General features: G+C 43.2%; 1 protein-coding gene across 2 annotated transcripts in view; it reads right to left on the bottom strand.

Annotated features, from left to right (window-relative positions):
- Positions 1-19,321, bottom strand: part of LOC8036612 (basic proline-rich protein) — a 50,311-nt gene that overhangs the window by 27,900 nt on the left and 3,090 nt on the right. The gene's annotated exons all lie outside the window — the stretch shown is intronic.

Genomic DNA, 19,321 nt, shown 5'->3' on the forward strand with positions numbered 1-19,321 from the left:
GGAAAGAGTGCATCAGACATCTGCATCTAGCTCGCCAGCCAATCAACCCACTCGGACAAACGATCCTGGCTCTGCAATGCCTGTTAACTAATCAGTCAATCAATAAGTACCAATGCATCGCATGTCCGCATCTAGCCGGTCAGCCAATTAACCCAACAGGACAGACAGATCCTGCCTCTGCAAAGCTAGTAAACCAATCAGCCAATCAGGGGAATGCATCACAGATCTACAGCCACCTGACCAGCCAAGGGGCCCATCGAGTCAAACTCATCCCGGCTTTGTATGCCAGTTAACCAATCAGCCAATATGGAAGGAACCCATCACACATCTGCATCGAGCTAGCCAGACGATCAACCCACCGGGGCGATTCACACCACCTCTGCGATGTCAGTCAACCAATCAGTCAAAAGGCGTGGGAACACCGTATGTGCTCCTAACTGGCCAGCCAATCAACCCATGAAGAAAAATGCATCCTGCCTCTGCAAAAAGCCTAATCAACCAGACAACAAGTCGGGAAAGAAATAGCACATTAAAATCTAGTCGGCCAGCCAATTAACCCACCAGACAATCAGGACCGATGCACCTACTCTTTGTGTGCATGTCAAATCAGCTAACCAATGAGCTACAAATCAAATGGAACAAACTCATACTAGCTATGCAATTGGCAAATTCGTTAGTTTGGGCAATTTATGAGTCATTCATTTACCAAACGGTAGATGAATGAGAGTCAAATAATACCAATCTGTCCATAGGAACGTATTACACTTCCGTATGTATGCCAAGAAGGGCTTGAAAACAGGATGAGGCAAGGAAGTAAAACACCGGGAAAATGTCAACATTCTTTTTTTTCAGGAATCTTTTTTCAAACAAAATAATATATTAACCAATCAAAAAAAACTATCCATCTCATTGCTCAATATGTTTGTCCATAGGCCTCTATCAGTCATTCGTACCAAACAGGTCACTAAACAAAAACCGTAACCTACTTCTGTATCCATGTCAATACATAGATCTATCAATTCACAATCAGTCGGTCTCACACTTGTCACTTTTGTAATATCACTTTACTGACTGTATCTTAGACTGCAATTGGGTTTCACTTTAAGTTTGTTTGTTACTCTTTTTTTACTGTGGAATGATAAGATGTGTATTGTGTCTATCCGCCTCATGAGGCAGATTAAAGACACAATACACATCTTATCATTTAGGTCAATAAAATTAAACTGAGGTCAATAAAATTAAATTACGTGAAATAATGTCAACCAATGTTGTCAATTAATCGAGGCATCAACTACTTATTGGCCTCGAGATCCCTGGGAATACGAGAAATTTCCAATCTCAACCTTGAATTTTCTGGAAAACATTTTAAATAACTTGAAATACATTAGGACAGCATAATCTAACCTGCATGAACATAAAAACATCCACAAAAAGGCTACAAGAGGGCCCCACTTAAGAATCGGCTAGACAACATAGACTTCAGGTTTTCCTCGTGTCCCAAGAAAAATTATTATGTGATAACAGAGAAAGGATCACATGTGGCTGTTGTGACAAAAACAAGTCAGAACTAACAAAAACAAAAACAACAAGTCAGAACTAAAAGAGAAAAAAAAAAAAAAAAAAAAACCTCACATTTCAATTTTTTAAATCTTTACCTTGAATTTCAAATAAAAATTGTGGGCAAAAGCACAGAAAACAAGAAACGTTCGGAGTCAACACCAGCAACGAAACGCTTCGGGTGCAAATCAACGAGAAACGCACGACTGATCCAACGTTCGACGCCTCCCCCCATAGCTGCACAAAACAAGTCCCATCCAAAAAAAGAAACATTGACGCAGCAGAAGGGTGGTTACAGGATGCAACGAGATTAATGGTCACTGTTCAACTCACTGCGCCGCATCTGCCCACTCTTTTCTTTGCCCGCAGAACTGGTACGAAGGCAAGGCACCAGGAAGAAGAAAAGCACACTTGCGACGCAACTGCAGCATTGTTCAAGGGAGAGCCTCCTTGATATCAAAACGAGAGGCAATTGCCACCGAGTCGTTTCCGAGCAAAGCGTGCGAACAATGACTGTGACGCAACAAAAACATCAAAAACAGAAAAACCGAGACGCACGTTTATCGGGTCCCAACGAACGGTGCCAGATTTTTGGTAGTAGACCGAATAATATGGGTTTTTTTCACTGTAAACCCTAGATAAAGCAATAATGAAAAACAAAACAAAAAAAACTGACAGTCTCCAAGACTTTGTTGTTTTTGGAATTCATGGGTCCAAGGCTACTTACTCCCTGTAGCTGTAAAGGGAGGTCTGCGAGCTCCGTTTATTGTAAGCCCTCCTTTAGCAAAAGGGACCTTTGTGCGCCGTGTGAACATGAGCTCCATCTCCCTTTACGATAGGGACCTATGCTCAAGGTACCTTTAAACCGCTCGTGTGAATGGGGTATTACAAGGGATGTGTAGGCTACCAACTTAGTTCTGCTAGTGTCATGTTTTAGCCGGTGTCTTAACAATCATAACCTTTGTGTTGTCACCGAGACAATGCTAGCAATGTGATTCTTCCAATTTAGATTAGAAATTATAATTATTCCTAGGTACTTACTGCGTGACTAGGCTAATCTCTGTAGTATTAATTTTATATCTGAATTTATGACACCATGTTATACATAGGTTCTTTTTGAGTGTTGGATGACCAGGACAGAGATGAATTTTAAAACATAACGTGTTGTTTATTGTTACGATGGCGACTGGCAGGTTCTGCGACGAGTAGCCAGTAGACCTAACACAACACCAGATCTATGGTGTCACAACATAGGCGGTGCTAGATTTCGCTACATAAATAACACCACTGACTGAAGTTTTTCACTGTTGCCCATAAAAAATTTTACTTTAAAAAACACGGTGAGGACCAAAATTGTAAATTCAACAACTTCATGAAAAAAATATATACTGTAAACGACTTATTTTTCGCGGGCTCATTATTTCGCGATTCAGGTCAAAGCTGAAGATTTGGAATACTTTGCGAGCTCTAATTTTCGCGACGCGGTAGGATCTCAATACAGATTCCAATGTGTTTACATTTTACCAGAATTGTTTGCGGGAACAATTTTTTGCGAGTTGTAGGCGATTCGTGAAAATTATGTCCTCGCAAAAATTAAGTCGTTCACAGTATATATTTTGGCCCAAAATCTGGGTTACTATTTCAGTGATGTTTGTGTGTTTGGCAAATTTTCAGGCAAATCTGGGACAATGAAGAAAATGCTGGAGTCAGTGATGTGATTGGCCTAAGCCGTTTCGGAGCACCTTTTGGAGCAGCTAAAACAGTGTTTCGGAGCAGCAAAAGTAGCTTTTGGAGCTGATATTCCTAGAGAAATAAAAATATTTGTTTCAAGTGCTGGACACACGAAGGACACTTTGCTCGCTGCAATAAACAAATTATAGTCAAGTTAGACCATCTGGGAATCTTTCAACATGTAACTGAAATGCCAATGGCATGCCACATTTTGCAATGCTTCACTTAAATGATATATATATATATATATATATATGTATATAACCAAACTACACATATTAAAATTTATTTGAAAATGACCAGCTTAGTATTAAATATCACAGCATTAGGTTGACTAGTTATATAATAAATGGAAGCAGTCTCTAACTGTCGATACATGTGACCACTGCAGTGCAACGCGAAATTGTCACGCGTGCGGAGATGGCTGTTCGATCGAAACCATGCCACTCCGCTCCTTCGCCAACTGGTTCCCAAAATTGTACACAAAATGTAACTGTCCAGCATACAACAAAAAAACAGTCCAACCGCACGTGCTTGCCAGACTGGCTGGCGAAATGCAAGCTAAACGCATAGAAAAAATAGAAAAACAAGAACCTGAGCACATCGATGCAAGACATCACGAGCCAGAGTCAAAAGGTTCTGGAAGCGCTTTGTGCAACGACTGAACTCGAGACAAACAAGCACACTGTGCGGGTTCAGTGTGCAGACATTACCTTCTTTGCTTTAGCGCACTTCTCTTCACCAACTTTCTTTCACGGCATATTCTTCACGTACCAGGGTCTCTCTCGAAAGAAGTCTACCGAGAGAAACCTAGGTAAACAGTACTTCGACACAGCAGTCTTTGAGCTAGAAGGATTTTTGTAGTAGCGTATTAAACAAGAACAGGAATGTTGATGAACATTAGGGCGGTCCTAACGTTTCAGTTTAGAAAGCGCCATATCTGCAGCAACATGTCTACGGCAACACCCGACGTCGCGCGACCACGGCAACAGGGGTGGAACTCATGAAATGTATTTGGGAGCAGCCACTGGAGCAGCTGAAACCGCTGTTTTGGAGCAGGTTGGGAGCAGTTAAAACTCCATTCTGGAGCAGGCTAACAGCAGCCCAGATCAGTTTGCATTGCACTTCAGCTTGTGTCTTAGACGAGCACGGGAGTAATTTCAAATGTGCTTAGCAGCACAGATGAACATGAGTGGTTAGGGACCTAGGTAGATGGGATAACAGTGTAACAGATGCGAAAACTTGAAGCTTTGTGAGCCTTAAAGGGATACTACAACGAAATTTCGGCGCTCATTTTTTGGTCTATATCTGTTCAAAAGAGCAGTATCACATGGAACATACCAATATCTTGTTAAAAAAGTCTCGAAAAGGAATTTTAAAACGAATTGAACGATTAGCAAAGAGCACCTGGTGGATGTCGCTAACGCCTCGTTTGTAATGCTCGTTTAGGAACCTTGACAGCTTGTGACGGAGGTTGTCTCGTCTCCGGCCACGACGAGAGAAAGGGGGAAGGAGGAACTCCCCTTTTTCCGAAAATCCCTTTTGTGTGTCGCAGAAGTCGCTATTGTCCCCCTAGAAGATTATAGAAGATTAACCCGTCACACAAAATTCGTACAAAAGCAGCCGCTCCGGTGGCTGGAACGACTAGGCCATCCTCTCGACGTCTGCCTCGCCGTAGCTTCGCTCGTCTTGAGACGACCAACGTCACGATTGCGTTGGATGTCACGTGCTCTAAGCTGGGCCTTCTCCGAGCGCTTGCCAGAGTGGGCCGTTTATAACGAAAAATACAGCCACCAGGATCAAAATACAAACGCGCGATTGTCATTTATGGATATTGTGGATCATATTCAACCTATTTTTGAACACGACGGGAATATTTCAAATTTCGTTGAAGTATCCCTTTAATGAGAACCAAAAAGCAAGTACCATATGTTTCTGAAGATGGCGTCCTTGATATTTTCTGAGTGGCTTTCAGCTGCTCGAAATGCAAACCAGCACTGCTTATCGCACAACTCAGACGTGCTGGGCATAGTAATTATATGTGCGACCCTCTTGGCGTGCGTAAGCAACGGGCGTGCAGTTGCGTGGAGCAACAGGGCAACAAATTTCGAGTTTATCCTATTGTGCAACTCAATATCGAAGCAGCGGGCTACGATTAACGGAGTTATCGTATTCAAAGCGATAAGCAGGAGCAAGGTTAATGTACGCCGAGCAGATATGCCACTGGCGTAAGAGCTGCTGGCCGGCAAGGTTTCGGATCGGACCGCGTTTCAGTTCTATCAAACCACAATTTATCCTGCGGGAATGTGTTTCCAACTTCTAACGATGAAGTACTAAAAGGAATCTTTTGCACATTTGTTTTCAACTGACTGACGTCCGAATCCCGGGCCGCACACCCTCAGGCTATCCGACGCTTAACGACTCGATCTCACCTCGGCCGACTTGCTTAACAGCTTATGGTTGAAAAATAACAATCCAGTCGCAGGCGAGTTTTTTCGCGTGCTTCCGACTCGGGATACACAGGGAGAATAAAGAGAAGAAAGGATTGCAAGTCCGACCAAGCTAAACGCGCTCATTGTTGCCAATTGAGTCGATACATAATCCGAAACCAAGACAAAATACAATTTTTTTTTTTTTTTTTGGCGCACGTTGTGCGATTTGGTGCATAATGGCGCAAGGTATTAGCTGTGGCGCAGTTTCCGCAAAATGGCGCAGGATGGCGCAGACAAATGCGTCTGGCGCAAAATGGCGCAAATGGCGCAGCCGTTCCACCCCTGCGGCAACTGGCAGGCAGAGACAAAATAGTTTTCCCACGGCCGTTGCTTCCAGGAGCAAGTGCTTCAGCTCACAATTTAACTTTCGCAGAGCAAAAGCGTTGTTTCGTTTCACAGCATGACAGCATGGCTGGTACCCGGCACGCTAGTGTCGGAGCGTCCGCACGTGCCCGCGTATATTGTTGAAAAAGTTTTCAAGAGACGCGAGACGACTAGAGGTGGCGGGAAAAACCACGCAAGACCGGATGAACGATTGATGCAGGGTACTTTGTGTCGGGCGGCCTCTTGCGCCACACAGCTCATGTGTGCTCATTCCGGTGCTCAGTTTAGTTTCGGTGTTAAAGGGACAATGAAGACGATTTTATTTAATTTTTTTAAATGGTGTTTTTATGCTTCTTGGGAACATAGCATCCTGCCCAATTTTTTGTAGCCATTTGTGACGCATATTTCTGTGCCTACGAAAGAAGTAAAGAAACCGAAACTGAACAATCTCCATTTTCGTTTCTGGGCCTCCAAAAACGGAGGTGACGTAGGAGTGACGTCAAGTGTGAAAAGTCGGTATCGGTAGTATTTAGGAGATGAAGATTCTGGTTACCGCGGTAGGTTATAGCGGCGCAGTCGTTTCGTCGAATCTGTCGACATGGACGGCAATGCCGCTCTCACGAGCGAGTTCGAGCTTCCGTTCATTAACCCAACACACACCGAACGGGAGTATGTGTGTGGCGGCCTCCGCCGTCACCCGAGGGAGACCGCCCAGCCGTAATGACGGTAACGAGCGGCCCGCATGCCGATGTGCCCATAGTTGCTGGTTGCCCATTTCGCGTCCAGCGTAGCAAAGAAGAAAACAATTATGCTGCTTTATTTACGGGTTAGTAATCCTTTCCGGTCCAATTTATACTTTTCATCGTTATTCAAGCGGAAATTAGAACAGTATTCCTAAAAACCGAGAACCAAAACGTGACCGAGGGCGCGTCTCTCGTTTCGACCAATCGCTGAGGCGTCTCTTGTGACGTCGCGCTTCTTGGCCTCGCATCGGTCACGTGAGCTCCGCTTCTCCTGGCTTCTCCCGCAACTCTCGGGGCGTCGCCCCAGTCGATTCCGGTATGATTATTACCGCGACTGTTTAATTGATTTGCGCGGCACACAAGCGCCGGTTTCGGCTGAAATTTGGGCAACGTGGCCTGAGACGTGCCTGGAACCCAGTTCAATCGCCAAAAAGATGTCCGAAATTGCCTTCATTGTCCCTTTAAAAGGCGACCAAAATTGGTCCTTTGGCACAGGCTTGGCGCATATAACCTATATTTTGGCAAAATGTAGCAGGATGTAGCAGGGTTAGCCCCTTGGCACAGTTTGGCGCAATTGGCGCAGCAATCACATCACTGCGGAGTACCCCTTTAAGCCGTTGCTTCTGTCGTAAGGTACAACGATCTCGTTACGTTTACGCCATTTTTGACGAGATGTGTCGAATTACACAGATTTGTCAAACAAGAGGCAAGATGAGCTACACGCGATGCAACAGTATACGCTTTGATTAGTTCTGCAACAAATCACGAGGAGGTAGACTTTACCCCAATTATAAAAATTAGTAATGCTTCAACATTCATAATTAAAATTCCATGTCTTCTTCAACGATGTTACATAGTAATCTTATTGAAAACGTTCAGCGTAAGTTTATACAAATTTTACATGATCGACATATTGGCCGGCGCCGTTTCTACAATTACCATTCCCTGCTCACTGACCTCGGTCTAGTGCCTCTTCACGATACACGAATTGCAAGAGACATGCATTTCCTGTGTAAAATTGTGCATGGTCCTCTTGATTGTGCCCAGCTGCTGATGTCGCTGAGGTTCCGGGTACAGTCAGGGAGGACATCAAAATGCTGAGATACGTTTTATCCTGATGTGCGGGCCACTTGCCCAATGACATGTCTGCACAACAGACTCACGATGCCTTTTTTGGTGAAACAGACATTTTCGCCCGATTCACTGCTCCTCAGGCCACTTGGCTGTTTGCAGGCACGCAAATAAACCCCATCTATCTATCTATCTATCAAGGTGTTTTCTTTTTCAAATGTTGTGGTGTTTTTGGGGGGGTTTATTTTTTTTTCTCAGATTTAGCGTCTTTCGGTGTCCATTTTCAGAGTCGGAAAAAGGTTGGCATTTACCGGGGCCCATGTTAAAGAAAATAGGACACAGGCACGATATTCCCCAACCTTCAGGAACATGTGTGGCAGCACTAATTCAAGGTCTTTCGGTTTTCCCGACTCTTCATAAAACCGCCCTGGAAGTTGATCTTTGGGGTTGATGGGTATTTACCAAAAAAACTGAAACCCTATACTCTATCTCACTAAAACCATACAGTACAGCCAAAGCTACAGGGGAAAGAGTACCCCAACCTGTTCAAAAGGAGGGAAAGGAGGAACGGGTGATCTTAGCCCTTCTCTCCTGTTCCTTCTTTCCCTCCTCTTGAACAGGTTGGAATACACTCTCTGCCCAGTAGCATTGGCTGTACTGCACGGTTTTAGTGAGACGGAGTATAGCGATGTACATGCCTAAATTAGTTCCACAATAAATTGAAAGGAGAAAGAAATAAGCGAGGAAAAATGGAAAGCAAAAATTGTTGTGTGCCAGTCAGTAAGATAGAGAAAGATGTCAAATGCCAAATATAACTTTTGCCACCCATTTTTTCCTGGCCCAAAGAAAATTTAGTGCACACCTATCTATGCAAGGGAAAAACACAGCCAAATTGGTGAATGATAAACCTTAACCCAGGAAAAATAAGAAAAACTTTAATTTAGCATTTTACCTTCACAAATAAAAAACACTGCTAAATGTATTACTCAAATAGATCAGTATAGCCACAAAAAAAAAAAAACCTACTATATGGTGTTTATTTTATATTTTATTCTGGGCAGCATAAATGTAGGTGTTTTTGAGAATATGCAGTCAGAAAGGTCAATCAATAATAGAGCATTCCTTGTGTTCTATATACACTTCCAGCTTGCTGTTTTCTTTTTAAAAGCAATTTTTTGCCCTTTAATACACTGCAGTATGGAATCAATATTAATGAATGCATATTTTATCAATAAAAATACATATGTATTGCACCAAAGACTGTAAGACATTGATATAGAAATCTATCTCACTTAGCTTCGGTTCCACGGCATCTGCCGTGGAACCGAATTTCACAGCATCAGCAATTCACTTTGTGGGTACCTTGGCATTGTATGCTGCTTCGTGGTATCAGAAATGTAAACATGCTCCCAGTTTGCTCCCTCGTCCAACGAACATGAAAGCAGGAGCAGCAGCTGCCAATCACAGGTGGCAGGCAGAAAAACCGTGCAGTCATGCGCTGAAACACATGCCATCAGTAGGGGTGTGCAAATAGTGATTTTTGAAACCGAATCGAATATGAATCGAATAATTGTGGCACTGAATCGAATACAAATACAAATCGAATAGTTTTCGAATAGTTTCCGAATAGTAAGTAGACAGCTGCTAAAGAAGAGCAAAGAGATTATAAAATTATTTTTATTGTTCCAAAAAGTTTCTTAAAATTATTATAAACACACGACTAGACGATAATGGCTGGAGTTCAACGACCTATAATTAAATACAGACAAAAGCCACTAAAATATTATAATGCTAAACATAATATCACGGTTCACGCGGATGCTGAGCATAAAATCACAGTTCGCTTGAGCCCACTACACCCTGAAGCATTGTACTTAGTAGGAACTCTACATTCTCTTTTTATTTCTTGTTGTAGCAGATGTCCTTACATCGAGGATCAAGGAATGTGGCAAGGGCGTGATGTGCCTGTGTGCTTACATCCAGGAACCTTGTTTTCACTGATCTGAGAAGATTCTGAGAAAACGCATTGTCTTGTTCCATCAGCGCCCTCAAAAAGCAACATCTTCTTACGCTGAAAGAGTGGAACAACCATGGCAAGTGTTGCGAAAGACTCGACACAAGCAGCTGTTGTGGCTTCTTCAATTGGTTGCATGGGAGCGGCCGAAAAACTTGCACACTCTATTGCACTTTGTCTTCCAAACAACTTCCCGCTTCTACCACTTCTACTTCGCTCATACAGAGCGGCGGTACCGTTGCAACCACTCCTGAAATGTCTCCGCAACACGTTTTCCGAAAGCGTGCACGAGCAGTCTCGTGCGAAAGTGGTCCCTAAAGGCTGAAACACATGTAAATGATTTAGCGAGCGACAAGACGAGCGACAGTGACGGGAGTCAGCTGCGAGCGACTGAGATTTCTTACTGTCGCTCGTCGCGTCGCTCAGTGTTCGGATTTCTAGAAAACGTCCTCATCGCCTTGGTAGCTTGCTCACGCCATTTTCAACGTGCAGACACACATTTATTAAGGGACGTTGGTTTTGTGACATGTGCAGCAGCTAAACGTCCACTTAGAAGCAGCAAAAGAACTTTTGAAGCATCTGATAACATTGTCTCAATCCCGTCTAATGCTCTTTTCTATGGCAAACTGAAGCGCGATAGCTGGGACAACTGTCATGTATAAGCGAATAGTAGGTGTGCAAATTATATATATATTTCTTTTTAACATGCGACAGATGCTGGCAACTCGGTTTCTTAATTATCTGTTCTGTCCATTGTATCACTTCTTTCTGAGGCAAAGAGTAATAGACGCAATCACAGCCACACCCGAGCATGGCCGTAGAGGCACACATACCACCCCTGCAATCTACCTCCAAAGCGGGCTTTTGTTAGCCGCAAATTGTTAAAAACTACCCTGTTCACTAACTGCCACTGATGGCTCTGATCTTGGAGCTATTTCGTCTCTTTGTAAAAAAAAATACACCCATACAACACCTAAATGTTTGGGTTGTTTACTTACATACTGAGTAAACAATTAATGGACTGACCGGCACCAATCCTTTGGGCCGTTCGTGTCGAACTCAATGCACAGGTTAGAGCGGAAAGAAAAAATCAAAACAATTTAAATAATGATTTAAACCACATGGATTTTCCCGTCATGGCAGACCTTGCCCGAAAAACGAGAATCTCGCAAATATCTTTACTTTTAGTATTTGGAGTTACCGTCATGCAATACTTCAAAAGAAAACACTTATTTTTTACTCTAACCAATGAATCCAGCCAACAAGCTTGTTGTCAGGGTGAAAAGAGAACAAATAAATTGAAATTGTAACCTTTACCAAATTTTGCAGTGTAAAACATAGAGCTTTTTTTCACGAAATTTCCGTCAGCGCGTTTTACACGATGGACCTACCTTTAGGCAATTTTTTCTCTTTGTGGGCCTTAACTGTGCAAATTTGCCACGGGGTATTTTTTGTTTGATTCGTTGACAAAAATGTTGAAACTGGCTCCTGCTTTTGCATATACTATGATCACAGTAGACATATGCAGGCTTGTCAATGCAGCTTCGCGGAATTGACCATACAAGGATATAAGTGTGACTTATATACCAACTTTTCTGTGAAAAATGTTTGTTTACGGGAAAAAAAAGGGGGGGGGGGCAACTCAAAAAGGTGAAACTTCTAGACTGGAAAATAAGTTACACACCTTGATACAGAAAACAAGAATCTCTAAAATATTATTATTAACACTCGCACTCATTGTCATGCAATACTTTCAAAGAAAGCAGTTATTTTTAACTTAGGCCAAGCAATATTTGCGTCTCCACTTGTTGCTCGCCCTCCCGCGGCGGAAACGGGAAGCGCTTTAGTGAGGGCCCCCCCGATTCTCCTGTTCTGCAGGCACGGCGGAGCTGCGCGAAATCATGGCTCGCGAAATGTCATTTCCGAATGCAAACACTCTTCACAGTCCCAACGTAGTGCTGCAGACAGTATGGGATTGTACTTTACTAGAGAGTTTTACTACTGCGTATATTTTCATGCAAACAAAAATGCTGTGCGTTTGCATTAGGGCTGCGTGCCTTATGTTGTATGTGCACATCATCGCCATGCGCCAATCCAAGACCGCGATTTCGGGGTCTGCCCACACATTAATGTAAACACACAGCGCTTGCATTCGCTCGTATACGCAGTATTAAAACTGACTACAGTTTCACCGGCTTCCAACGCCAACACAGCGCACTGCAGTGAGCAGGCGTGCAAGCAGGTATGCATTCCTTCGAACTGGAAAGGCTGAGATTGTGAAACGACAGCACGTAAAAGTAAAAGTAACAAAATGTTATGAAAAATTAATAATTAAAAAAAATATATATATTTTATTTTGATTTCTTTTATTTTGGGGCATTTGGTCTGGAAGTATTTCGGCGGTGACTTTGTAACTCTTGCTGATTGTCAAAAGTCACGACTTTGATAGCAAAATATGCTTTACCCAGAAGTAATGTAATTTTACATGGATTTCTCACATTAGCGAGAACGTTTTGATTGATTTTAGACTACTGTACTGTAAACGACTTATTTTTGTGGCCTCATATTTTCGGGATACGGGCCAAAGCTAAAAATTTTAAATTATTCGCGGGTTCTAATTTTCGCGAATCGAGTGCAGCTTCCGTAGCGTTCACATATTGCTCGAATTGTTCACGGGACGTATTTTTCGCGAATTGTAGGCTATTCGCGAAATTCGCGAAAATTTGATTTCCGCAAAAATTTAGACGTTTACAGCATTTTTATTTTATAGCTTGGCAATTAAAAATGCTGCCTTTAGCACCACTGATAACTGGCCCACTTTTGATTGTCATACTTGTTTGCATGTTTGAAATTAGATGATAAGCAACAACTTATACTATAGTTTGAAAAATTGTGTATTAAAATATCTGAATTTTAATATTATTATTAATACAAATCATGGCAATGTATGCCCCCCAATTAATGCCACGATCACAAAAAATAACAATTTAACCATAACAGTCTTTCCAGAAAGGTATCGTTTTTTGCTTTTTACCATATGAAAAACTCTGATATCGTTATCAAGATAGACAAACTGTCAAACACTGGATGCAATATAAAGTCCTATGCGTCACGCGTTGCTATAAAAAACACACACACTTCAGCTGTCTGACTCGGAGTCTGTCTTTGGGTTGTTGTAGTGAGAAGAGCCTTTATTAATTTATATGTTTCGTGGGCATATTGTAAAAATTGGATTTATTCTGTTATACTTTTGCTAGGAATAATGTTAAAACAATTAATAATCTAAATACCCAAAACCGATTAAAAGACCCTCAGTTCATTATTTCACATGACGATTATCTGAGCGAGAAAAGACAACGAGAGCGTAGAAATATCAGCACTGATGTTTTCAACAACTAAAATATTCTATATTACCTCTAAGGTGTATGAAAGACCCTGTCTTTAAAGGGACACTGGAATCTCCAAAATATTCTGTAGTGCCTGAATCAAACATGTATGTAACAAAATAAAGTTTCCGCGAACAACTTCTTTAACTGAACGATTACGACGTGAGCCACATCTGGAGTTACGAAAGAATTCGAAATTAAGACTTATATCGAGAAATTAAATCCAAAATGGAGGTTAGTTTCGGTTTCACATCAGAATTAAAATGTGCCTCCTGGAGAGTAAGTATTACGCTAAACACCGTTTTTGTTTTCAGGATAAAGAGGTGACCTGCGCTCATAATACCCCTAGTTTCCTCGTATTACTAGAAATAATTTGTGTCGCTCAGTGAAGCCAGCACACTAGACAGGCTCAGCAGCGGCAGAGCCGTATATGTAGAGAGTTTGGTCAATGGGAGGCGCAGGCAGATCCAGGGCGTGCGGCAGAGTCGGAAGGAGGGCTTGGCATGCTCTCTTGACCAACCAGAAGCCGAAAAGAATCCCCTAGCGGTGGTAGCGGCAAACAGTTCTGATCAAAAGTCTATGTTCGTATATGGTTTTAATAAGCGCGTAAGAGTGAAGTGTAGTAACTCTTTGTGGTTGAAAATAGGATGCACGTGTTGTTTTGATCATGATCATGCAGAAAGATGTAAGAAACGAATGTGCAGCGCAACTCTGTTGCGCGGCACATTCGTTTCTTACATCTTTCTGTAACCGTGTGTGACCGTTCGGAGTGTGACCGTTCGACGGCAGATTCCCGGCCCTGGGCGCTTGGCGTACGGATCATGTCGATCGTTCCGCTAGTCGCACTCTTCCACCATCGTTTTGGATTAACGTGATTGAAACATCACGTGTACCATATTTTCAGCCATTGAGAGTTACTCCAATGCAGTTATCAGGTTTGTTTCTCGCGACCACCGCCAGGGTATTATTTCCGGCTTCTGGTTGGTCACATTTAAATTTCTGAAGACGCCCTGGAACACGCCCAGCCCGCTTTCAGCCAATGGCACCTCCTCATTTGTCTCCTATACTTCCCAACGAATGGCCAAACTCTCTACATTTACGGCTCTGAGCAGCGGCACCCATTTCCGACCCTCACTATAACCGCCATTTTGGAAACCGAGTGGCGCCACCTATTAGTTGGAGTCACGAATAGTCAACAAGAAGGTCACGGCGAAGAGGGCAAAGTCTGGCCCTACTTTGTGGTAAAAACAAGTCGTAACGATGAGTTTCTCTTTGCACTTGATGTTTGTGGCTTCGGGCTATTAAGAAACAAATGCAGTACTACAGTTAAATTCTGACAAAAGAAGTAATGCCGGCCTTTTCTTAAGACTACCTCTCCAGTGTCATCGACCGCTGGAACACATCGGCTAGCTTCCTCGGTCATGTCATGAATACACGAATTCGGCGCTTTCTGGCACTCAGCGTTTGCACAATTTTGGCAATTATAAATTTTATCGACTAGAATCGGGTATTTGCCTTTATTGAACTCTACTGGCTGGTAGCATTTCATAATAACAATGCGCTGCTGTGTGGGAACATTTGTATGGTATAGTTTATACTCAGACTTGGAAGGATCAAAGCCGTTTGCACAAGATTTTCATATTTATCTCGAGTCGCTCAAATTTCTTCTGATGTATTCAGGCAATTAGATCAATACTTAAGAAGACACACAAATTTAAAAAAAAAAATGAAAAATCTTAATTAGAACACTTTTTCATGAAAAAAAAAAAAAGATTTGGGACAATATTTACATTGTTAGACACAATTTAGAGGAGGTAGCCCTGTTCTACGCCCCACGCATAGAGAAGGAGTGGACGCAACTCAAGCCCCAACCAGGGCGCCCCTAGCGGCAAACAAATTTTTCATCGGTAGGTTCTTTTTAGCCGCCGCACTGAGGTTATATTCGCTAAAGTTCTGCACCACAAAAAAAGCTTCGAGAATTCGTAACAACCTTGAATCCCGTCGTAATAATGACAGGCACACTACGCCCACGCAATTCATCACGATTGCTTCCCGATGAGTAGGCGGCGACAACCGCTAAGTGGCAGCAAACAATCGGAGAGCCTGTATTACAGAAAATTTCCAACTGCTCAATCGAGGTCACGTGGTTTATGGGCCGCCTTTGCAATATGATCTACAGGTGACGAACGCGTTAGTCGTCTGCTAGCGTCTGCGCCTTTCCGCCGCCTGCTTCCCTCCTAGCCACGCGATAACGCAGCGCATGTGCACTTGGCATCCCCCATTAAACTGCAAACGCTCCCCATGGTGGGAGCTGGACCCTATCTACAATCTAGGCTCTCTTCGAACAATAGGTGAAAACAGAGGTACAGTGAATTAGACGAGGTGTAGTAAGATTGGGCACCGACCCACATTATGCACTGCTGTGAAGCGGCGAGCGTGGAAAGGTCCTGGATGTAGGCGGCGGCGCTGTGGTAGCATGGGCCGGAGGATCTGAGTGTTCCGACAACCTTCGGCAAGCAGGTTTAGCTTGGCGGTTTGGCATCACAAACTGGTCGTTCCCCAGATCTTTCCCGCATGTTTTCTGTCGCTTCTGTCCATTGAAGTGCGATGCCGAATCAACCATGACTATGACTATGACAATGACAACGCCAGTAGCGCAGCAAATGCTTTGCAATGCGTGCACAACTACAACCCATAAATTAGTGGTGCCCTCTCGTGCCGTCGACACAATGTGCAGCGGCCGTGAGCGCTCGCCGAGCTCTCTACCCCTCCTCTAGATCACTTTGACAGAGGCAATACAGCTAGTGTGCTTCTTTCCCATAACTAAAGGTTATGGGAAAGGTTCTTTCCCATAACTAAAGGTGCTTAGCTATATTCGGCGACCACTTTACTTGGAAATGCAGCGGAGGGTACAGGTACGCATTCCCTCTCCCATTTTGAGCGCTGAATAAAGCTGTGCTCAGGCTCTCTTCCTCTCCATTGCATTGCCAAGAAAAGTTGGCGCTGAGAATAGCTAAGCACAGTTTTGGCTCTCACTGGTTGGAGAGATGATTGACATGTGAAATGCTCGTTGTAAAATTGTTTTTTCATGCCGTAATAATACTTTTATCGCTAATATTTTTATGTTTGAGAAACAAATAATCTAGATAAAGTCAATATTGTTTTCAGAAATATAACAAGATTTCCATTTTTGCTTCGGTTTTAAACGGTAACAAACATGGCTGCCAGAGTTTACGATGTGTTCAACTAGCCTAGCTCGTTGAGCTTGTTTATTTTTATGAGTGTGAGTCGTTCTGCATTCACCGTGTTTAGATCTCCTCAACTGACCTAGTTAGCAGCAAACAACTGTCGCAAGTCCGGACCTTCAAAAGCGCTGTGCGGGTCTTTTATTCCATAGCGGGACTGGCTTCAACCCAGAGTCCCACGTCACCCATGTTGCTCGACCTGGACTGATTTGTTTGTTTGCGCGTGTTGATGCTGAATAACAATGTTGGTTCCTGCAAAAACAGCCTTGCTGGCCCGTGCATTCTGCAGCCGTCATGATTGTAGCCATGGTTTCAATACCCGAGAAGATACCTACACAGGTAAAAATTCGCAAGCCATTTGGCTAGAGGCAATTGGGTGTTCGGTTCGCATCAAACTTGTCAAGGTTGGTCCCGTCACTTCACTTCGAAAGGCAAGTAAGTACCTCTCAAGCTTTGCAGTGCACCTGGTTTGCCAAAACAAATATTTTTAGGCCACTTCTTAATTGGTGTGTTATGATGCTCACCCTTCTTGCTATTAACTGCCATGTCAAAAAAAGAAAAAAGCAGAAAAGCTTGAAAAACGGCCTATTTATTTTGTTGATTTTTTTTTTTTAGTCCTCTCGGTCGCTTTTTACCGCATATCGACAGACCTGACAGATGCTTGTATTGGTCCGTGGCTCGTGCATGACGGGACACTAGAATCTCGCTTTCATGGTTGCGTCTTGCGAGCATTGCAGAAGTTTTTAGACGGGGGCAGTATAGCAGACGGACGAAGGCAAAAATGGACGCCGACACACAGCTTTAATGTCTACGTCTTTCAGGCACTGCAGCTGACGATCGACTGTGATGGAATAGCAGACGATCGAGGAGGCAGCAGCGCATCTGCTCGCACGACTAGCAGGCAATGTCAGTTGCCAGACTAGACGCACTGGATGTTGCGAAAGGGAGACACTAGGCTTGCGAGCATCTTTGACAGAGCAGCCAAGCCAATCCAGGAGTAATGGGCGGGACCACGAATCTATGGGCGGGGCTTAAAGCGGGCCGTGACCTCTATCTAAATTGCATCTAACAACGTAAATATTGCACACACAAAAGAAATATTTTAATGAAGAAATTTCAAGAACTTTTCTCCCTTGTGTTCTTTAAAATAACTTTTTTTTTTCATTTCAGGTTTTTTTTAAGCACCCCCAATTCAGACGGCTCACTAACATTCATAACGAAGAGAGGGTTGCCTTAACTTTAAAGAAAAAGTTGATAATGATTTATAAATAAAACCAAGAGTGTTGAAGTGAATGGCGTAATTCAATTTAGAATTGCTTTTCATGCAGTTTCTTTTAAGGCTCAAACAGCTGCATCAAAACAACAAATATTGAATTTGTCATGCTTAAAAAAAACACTGAGATATTTGAAAATCAAGGTTCAGTCATGTCGACTATATACCAGCTCAACTGTGAATCACTTTTCATTTAATGGAGATAACATAGTTTTAAAAAAATATTTAAATAAAATTAAACTTGTTTTCTTCTATTTCTTTGTAGAAATCATGATTTCTTATTTGCCCTGCTAGCAGGCTCAGTTCATGAAAACAATAAACCTTTTGCAAAATTACCCAAGCACCAAGGAGAATGCTGGGAACCTAGATACATGCACTCACCTTATATGCATCAAAGATTCCAAGTAAATAATTAAAATAAGGCACTGACAAACACACGTGCAAGGCACCACTTGCTTTAGTAGGTATCTGCTTTAGAACAATTACCACTGCAGATGCCAGCATGTGTAACAGGCAAGCGAGCATTACAATTTATCAGCTCAATAGACCAGCCTCACCAAGCATCCCACACATGCATGACGCCGCCATAACTCGAATTTACGCGAGGCATGCGCCAGTGCACAACGCAGCTTGTGCCGTCTCAAGCTCCGTTCGCGCAGACCCGCAGCAGGGTTGTCGTGCATGCAGAAAAACAAAAGTTCCCACGACGCATACTGGGAGCGGCGACATAAGGAAGCTGGCTGGCGAGATCAGTCCATCGGAGGCATGTGGGACTAAAAGCGTCGCTGCTATCGGCCTTCCACGATTGGCCAAGGCTCATTATGATGTCTTTCGTAGCACCTATTCTGCTTTCGTCGACGGAAAGAAGGGAAATGTCGGGCGGTCAAGGTTGAGCCTGTTGCAGTTGAGCGTGCGATAACTACAATTGGCGACAGGTTGACTCCTCCAGCTGGAGCTTTCTGACTTTGATAGCACTTCATCGTACGCGCAGCCAAAACAATGCCGAACGCAACGAGTGGGCTGTAGGCGGAGCATACACTGGATTCTTAACCTGCAACTAATTATACAAGCGTTCATTGTGTTCTTTACACGCATCATCCAACTTGTCATTCGCAACCGATGATAAGTAACCAGCATCATAACTCGCAATTCAAGACAAGACAAATCCTGGTTGTGATGTCGCAGATTGCAACCGTAAGGGTGCGCCACCTGAACATTTTAACGCTAAAGTCACTGGGTCCTGAAAAAAGAACACCACTGCCCTCCGTTCCTCCTAGCCAAACATAAACAAATACTAACATACAGACGACCAAACCCTCGCAAGCCGATTGGCTAATCGGTCTTCGTTGCTATGGCAATCGTCATTTCAGCTCCTTCATTATCTTTGAAAGGGTCATTTTTATCCAGTCTCGCCAAGGTCACCATGGAGCATCATCGTACCGAAGGCGTTCCTCACAATATAAGCATCTCTGGCACCATGTATGC

This window comes from Ixodes scapularis, unplaced genomic scaffold (assembly GCF_016920785.2).
Source record: "Ixodes scapularis isolate PalLabHiFi unplaced genomic scaffold, ASM1692078v2 PGA_scaffold11__112_contigs__length_91849675, whole genome shotgun sequence".
Taxonomy (NCBI): domain Eukaryota; kingdom Metazoa; phylum Arthropoda; class Arachnida; order Ixodida; family Ixodidae; genus Ixodes; species Ixodes scapularis.